This window comes from Strigops habroptila (genome assembly GCF_004027225.2).
Source record: "Strigops habroptila isolate Jane chromosome 13 unlocalized genomic scaffold, bStrHab1.2.pri S16, whole genome shotgun sequence".
NCBI lineage: Eukaryota > Metazoa > Chordata > Aves > Psittaciformes > Psittacidae > Strigops > Strigops habroptila.
Window position 1 is genome coordinate 1,065,965 of NW_022651054.1, and position 7,557 is coordinate 1,073,521.

The window sequence follows — 7,557 nt, forward strand, 5'->3', positions numbered from 1 at the left end:
TTGTGGAGGGTGGAGACGAGAGGAGGGAGGAGGAGGAAGAGGAGAAGGAAGTGTAGTGCTGGGCAGCCAGGGCAACAGAGCTGCCAGGGAAGCAGCCGGGGGCTTGTACAGCCAAGGCACTGCAGGGCATGGAGGCCAGCTCTGTCAGAGGTGCACAGAGCAGTGCCACGGGACAACGAAAGCCTAGGCAGGAACCGTGCCTGGGGAGAGGGAAGCTATGGGGGGCAGCTTTTCGGTTGGGTGGCTTGGCTCTGCCAAAGCTCTGCTCAGGTTCCTGAGCAGAGTTTTGTTCAACACTTCCTGGTTCGAAGGAGGGGGGAGCTGAGGTGAGATGGGGACACTTCTGAAAACTTCTCCAGACACCTGGGGGACATAATGCATGCCACTGGGGCCTGAGAGCGGGCTGTGCAGGAGGAGGAAAGGAAGCCCAAAACTGCTGGCTGTTGGTCACCCACACCCTGCCAGGCTCTGTGGGTGGTGGCAGCAATGCTTCCCGAGCCCAGGCAGGTTTAACAGCGCCGCGTGACATAGGGTCAGTCTGTTCATCCTCTGTGGACTATTTTTTCCTGAAAAGCCCTGATCTTGTGGAGCTCCATCTTGGCCTACTTAGGAGATACTCTAATGGCATGGCTAAAGTGGGGACGGTGTCCAGACAGAGCTCTCATCTTCTGCAAACTGCAGAGAAACAGCATCACACCACTGCTACAAGTCCTTGGCACAGGCAGAACTGACTAAATCAACTCCAGGTGTGGAAAGTCACAAAGAAAGGAAAAACCTTCATGGGGTGCAGAAGTCACAGCTTCCTCTCTCCAGTGAGAGGAGCAGCTTAATTTCATTTTCTTTCTTTTTTCCCCTCTTAAAGGACACAAAAGTCCTTCCAGTTCATGTCTGGAACAGAGACACCAACAGAGACACCTCCCAAGGAAAGCCCTGTGTTGAACCACCCTCGGGAAGGATAAAGTGTGTGTGAAGTGGGGGCTGTAGAGTATGATGTTTACAGGGGAAACCCTTCTCAAACCTATTTCTCCTCCTATTTCTCCTGAACAGAGCACTTCCCTCTTACCAACCAGGTGCACTTGAAATATCAGAGCCTTTGCCATGCTCTGCCCCCAGTCTGGCACAGGTCTAGCCCACAGCACACACAACACACCCTCTTTGTCGTACAACAGTGGCTGCCGCAGGCTGAGTGGTCAGAAGGAGGTGAAGGTGGCAGAAGGTTCACACGGCCCTGGAGCTGTCTTTTGGTGACGCTTCCTTCCCGGGAGCCAGGACTTAGTGAATGGCTCTCCTTCAGAGATGGGTCATGTTAACACGAAGCCGAGCACACAGGAGAGGGTGTGAGTGCAAGACCCAACACAGAAAGCGCCAGTGAGGGGAGGTCAGGCTGTCCCCTCACTCCTGCTGATGGCATGCTGCTCTGGCTGCAGGGCCCATGCTCCTGCTGGATAGCATCACACCAGCAGCCCAGGTACTTTTGGGACATCATTTCTGAGCTACTGTGTTTGGCCTGTCCTCACTGCAGCTCCTTGGAGCAGAGCCCAGCTTGCCCTAGGTTGCAGCTGAATGGGCGCATAAGGCACAGAAGCTGGCTGGGCTGTTGGCCACTTCTGGGATCTTTCTTTTGGGACTAGCAGCAACTTTGCCTGCCAATTCCCAAAGACCCTTTTTATCTCTCCCTACACCTGCTGGGCTCACTCAGCTGCTGGGGGTACTATGGGTCTGTAGGCAGAGGGCTGGGTGCCCCACAGGGGTGCAGGGGTCTCTGGAGTGCCAAGACACCTTGCTGCCTTTTCCTCAGTGTCCCCTTGCAGCTGATGTGAGCTGTGCTTCAAAACGTCCTGCAGGCTGGGAGCAGCAGCAGGAGTCCTGCAAGGGAGCAGCAGTGGTTGGTGGGGTTTGAGCAATAGTCACGTCCCAAGCAGAAGAGGTGCGCCTTGAAAATGGGTCAGGGGAAAAGACCGCGAAAAGCTGAGGCTGGGTGACCAAGAACGGAAAGGGCACAATGTTCTCCAGGAGTAGTGTATTGGCTCCTGAGGTTTCAGGCAGGTCCGCGTGCATAAAGGAAGAGTTCCTCTGGGACTTGACTGAGTGCCCACTCCTCAGATGCCTGCAGCAGCTGATGAGGGTGGATTACAAACTGCTCGTCCCAGTACATGAGCAATTTTGGATTAGGGTTAGCATTAGGGTTAGGGGTAGGTTTGGGGTTAGTGTTAGTGTTAGGGTTAAGGTTAGGGTTGGAGGTAGAGTTAGGTTTAGGGTAAGGGGTAGGCTTATTAGGGTTAGTGTTAGGGTTTTTGTTAGGGTTATTTCAAAGTGTTAGGGGGTTTAGAGTTAGGTTTAGACTTACGGTTTCGGTTAGGGGTGAGGGCTACGGTTAGGCGTAGCTTTAGCGTTAGGCTTAGGGGTAATGTTTAGTGTTAGTGTTAGCGTTAGGGATTGGGTTAGTGTTCTGTTTAGACTGAGGGGTTAGGGTTGTGTGTATTGTTCTTGTTAGGATTAAGTTCAAATGTTAGAGTTAGTTTCAGGAATTTTGGTTAAGGTTAGACTTAGGGCTTAGGTTATGGTTTAGGTTTAGTGTTAGGGTTAGGTGTAGAGTTAGTGTTAGTATTTGAGTTTGGGGTGAGATTTAGCAGTTAGGTTTAAAAGTTTGGTTGCTCCATCATACCCAATTTTCACCCCCATTTTGGCACTTGGTGATGGGGCAGCCGACCTGGCCCTGGCTGTTCCCTGTCCTCTGATCTCATAGATACCTCCAGAGCATCCCTAAGGGCTCCCTGCTGCCTGCCCCTGGGCTGGGCTGGGCTGCGCTGGGCTGGGCTGGGCTGGAGACTCCCTACGGGAAACACGAACTCAATACAAACCCCAGCGTGTCCATCTGACAGCCACCGGAAGGTCTCCAGCTCTCAAAAAGCAGGTCCTGCATTCGGAAGCCAAAATATGCATCAGCTCCCGAACTCCCTCAGCTCAGCTTGCTTATCAGATGGGTCATTGCTCCTCCTTGAACTTTATTCTGAAATTAAGTTTCTTGACACCTGGTAACCATGGGACAGTTGGTGGAAACACCCAGCAATGCATCGTACCCACTTACAGGTTGGTCTCACTGAACTAACCCAGCGCCAGCAGCTGGGTCTAGAAGCTCCATTTCATTTCTCACATCACAAGATGAGGAACGGGGAAGCAGGAAGAAACATGTGAACTAAGTGGTTTCCAGCAAGCACTGTCTCTAAAGCAGTTTTCATATAGTACACTTGTGATGACAAAATTAGCCTCCATGACAAAAGAGTTTGGTGGTTCTGTGTAAGAAGCAGCTATTTGGCCATAGGCAGAGCAGAATCCAAACAGCCCTGGAGGTACCATGCTTTTAGTATTACTGTAGGGATGACCCAGGGCAGAGGTTCTCTCTCTCCGCTGTCCTTTCCAGCACGTTTGTGTAGTCTTGCCCTGAAATTGCCACTGCTCGAAGCAGAGGCAAAGTGGAGGAAACTAGTGAACTAAAAATAATAAAGAGTTGTAAGAACACTAACTGTTGTTCAACCACACAGCTGTGTTTGGACAGGGAAAGCAAGTACCCAGAAGCAGAGGGTGCTGGAAAGCGGCGCTCTGTGCCCTGGCCCTGGAATCAAACACGAGGAAGGCAGATGTGAACACAGACTCTTTATTTTAAGCGGGGACATATAAAGAGGGGATGGGGGGATACGGTGGGGGGGGGTGGGAATTGGATATTGACAGTTAAAAAATACTACAACACATTAAAATGTTTGTAAAAACAATAGTAGAACTATATTAGAACAGCAAAAAAGTACATTGTAACAACAAAAGAACTACATTGTAACAACAAAAGAACAACAGTAGAACAAGAATATTAGAACAACTCGAGAACAAACATAGAACACTAAAATCTTCAACAGGTGTCACAGCTGCCGACGTTTTGCTGCTGGAGGTCCAAACGGCCACTTGGCATCGGAGCGGTCCTCCTCCTGGGGGAAGAACAAAAAACCAAAGAGAACAGGTTCAGTCACATCCATGTACATCATATTTCAGAAGGAAGGAGATGCTGTAAGACTCAAATCTAAAAATAAAGTGTGATTCCATTAAAGAACATTGCAATATTTGTGTTTTTTTCTGCAATTTAGGCACCACCCGACACACACACACGTGCCTTTTGCCGCTTGCGACTTCCCTGGGTCCTGGTTCCTGCCGGGGTGCACGAGGCGCGGGTGGACGAACCTGGAAGCACAAAGGTTTGCTCAGGTCTCTGCAGCCGCGCTCCGAGCTGGCACAGGGGGTACCACAGTCCCTGTCCCAGGTGGAACGGAAGGTTTTGCATCCCCAGAACCCAGCAGCTACCACCCGAGCCGGCTCCTAAGCACAGCCTGGCCCTTCCGCCATCCCCCAGCCCAAGGGGTCAACACGACCCATCAGCTCCTCCAGGCTGAAGCATAAACTCCCTCTCTACCAGAGGAAGCGCCGTCTCCTCCAAGGCCTGAGGGGCGCTGGCCACAGAAGGGCGCAGGAGTTCCTGGAAAGCAACACACCACTGTGAGCCGGGGTCAGCAAAGGAGGAAGAGCCTGGCTTTAGAGTGGCAGCACCACAGGAACCGACGCATCCGTTGCGTCCAGAGGGGACAAGGAGCAGCATTTCAGATTCCCCTCCACCACCCCAGGGCTGGGCCTGGGGCAGAGCAGTGACGAAGGCACCTTCCCTTCGCACTGGCAAGGCTCTGCACAGCCCGAGCACAGCCCCTCAGGGCTGCTGAGCCTGGGAAGCTCAGCCAGGTCCGGCAGGAAAGCTGCTTGCCTAGAATCTAGCCCTGCTCTTCACCGCCCCGCAGAAGGCCCATCTGCCCTGACTCACCTCCCAGCACGGGTACGCTCCTGCTTCTGGGCTGGCTGGTGTGAGTAAGGCCGGTGGTGGTAAAAGCGGCCAGCCCAGAAATGACCGATGTTGTGGCTGCAAACGCTGCCTGTGTGCAGTTGGGTGCGTGAGGAGCCCCGGGCGATGACTGTGCCCAGGGACATACCTTCCCCACTGGTGGCTGGGACCGCATCTGCTGGGAGGGGAGCAAGAAATCAGGACCCGCAACTTGCCGTATGGGACTACCCCCTAGCAGAGCCTCCCAGCATGAACAGCTCACAGCTCTCAGCCCTGGGGAACCTCCCCATCACCCTGGGCACTGCGGAGCATGAGGTCTCCCGCCCGAGCCTCACAAGTCTCTAATAGCTTCAGACCCGAGAAGCTGCCAGGAGTTTCCTCAGCCTGCGCTACACAGGAGACCTCACTGCCCTGCCAGCCCGGGCCCTGCCTTTTCTCCTCCTTGCCGTGCCCTTTGCGTTCCCAGTCTGCCCTTACCAGACTTGGGCCTCAACAGCTGGTGAAAGCGCTGCCACGCTGCCTCCCTCTCCTTCTCTAGGATGCGCCTCGGTGGAGGGGTAGCCCGGGATGAGCTCAGGGAACTGCCAAGAGAGAGCAGTAGCTTAGTTCCTTCTCAGGGAAGCCGGCAGAGCCGCTCTGAAGGAGGTGTAGAAGCAGGTCGGCACCAGAAGCTGTGAAGCCCATGGTTCTGCCACAGCCACTGCGGAGCTCCGGTTCCCCATTCGTTTTTGGCCCCCAGCTTGGTGCTGAGGGCACAGCAGCCTTGCCCGGGCCAGTCGCTGCTCCGGCAGCGGGCAGCAACAGTCACGCACAGCCCAGCACACACTGGGGCAGGGGAGAGCGTCACTTCCCACTCAGCCAAAGGACGAGACCTCCTGCCCAAGGCAGGGCAGGTCAGGCCTGCCCCAGCCCTGCAGGAATTGCACTGAGCACATTCTATGCCCACAGGAGGCCAAAAGAGGCTGTGAGACAGCGACGTACCTGCACCAGTGGGTGGGTCTCGCAAGGCACCAGCAGGCAGATGCTCCTCCTGCGCAGCCCTTCTGATCCCCGGCGACGGTGATGGGCTCGGGGACTGCCGCCGCTTCTCCTCAGGCCTCTTGACAGCTACGGGAGGAGACAAGTCAGGAGCAGCTCCCAGCAGAAGGCATTCGTCCTGTACCAAGGGGATTGTCCCTTCTCACTCCTCTCTGGATGACCATCTCGGAGGCAAAGCCAGGGACACCGCCTTAAGCCGAGGACAGGCTGCGATGCCCTGGGGCAGCAGCTGGCCACAAGGGATCCGTGGGGAAGCTGTCACAAGAGCCTGCTGGGGTTCAAGGGCCAGCAGTCCCTTCCCACCTCCCACAGACGGTCCTTGCATGCTGCCACCAGAACCACAAACCACACAACCGCCACACGTGGACCAGCACGTTCCTAGTTTCCAGGGGACACCTCAAGCTGATCCCCACCTGCAGACCTGAGCTACCTGCTGTCCTGCTGCTGGCCCGCACCAGTGGCCCTTCCAAGCCCGGCACAGAGCTGGGCCCCATCTACACTCACCTTCCTCCGTCTGCACAGCCTTGTCCGCCGTTCCGGGCGTGCAGGTCCTTGGTCGCAGCACGTCCTGCTCCCTGCGCAAGTGGGAGAGAGCCAGTTAGGGTCAGCTCCAGGCTTGGCCCGCTCCCTGGGAGCAGGACGAGACCAACACTCCAAGGACTGCCCAACAAGCAGCCCTGCTGTGTTTCTTTGCCATCTTTGCTAAACAGCTGAGCTCAGGTGAGCAACAGCCTTGAGTCACTGCAGCAGCCTGACTGTGGCTCCAGGCAGAGGAGCTGCTCCGCTCCCCTTCCCAGGGCCTGGCTCGGGCAGCCTCAGGGCAGCAGCCGGGGATCCCGGGTGGGAGCCGCTGCCTGGCTTTGCACCCAGCCTGTCAGCAGGGCAGCAGCTCTGTTGCTTTTTAGTCAGGACAAGCTCAGGTCCTTCTCTGAGCCAGGCAGAGAGGAGAACAAGGGCCTGCGCGCCCAGGCGGGCGCTACATTACAGCCCTACTGGAGCTCACCATGAATTGCTTTCAAGGAGACAGCAAAAACCAGAGCGCCATCTCTTTGCAAGCGTTTCAGCAACCAGCCGGACCCAGGACAATGCCAGTGCCACAATGGCAATGTCACCGCTGCAGCAATCTGAGGCCTTCAAGCTCTAAGCCGGCCTGGGAGCAGGGCAGGGATGGTGCAGGTCAGCACTGCTGCCAGGACCGCAGTGGAACAAGGCAGCAGGGATGCTGACGGACACAACAACAGGGCTTCCCCACAGCTGGGTGACCCAGGGTGACCCACTCTCAGACGGAGAGTAGGACTTGGGCACCGGGACAGCTGGGAAGGTGACTGCTTTCTCCCGGCTGGCATCAACAAGCAGGCACTCGCCGGATGAGCAGTACATTACCTTCCTTTCCAGTCTGGCATGTCACAGCAGGATCTTGTGCTGGACTGTGTGGATGCCCTCATGCACATCCTCTTCTCCTGGAGCATAGAAAGAGACCAGGAGTAACTAATTGGGTTCAGGGGAGCACAGCCTCCCATTCACCTGCTCACCACAGAGTAAATCCCATCTCCCAGGTGCTGGCTACCAAGCCCAGAGCCTCTCTTGCTTCAACACTGCTCATCTCTCCTCCAGAATGTCCATGGAGGGCAAAGTCTGAACATCCC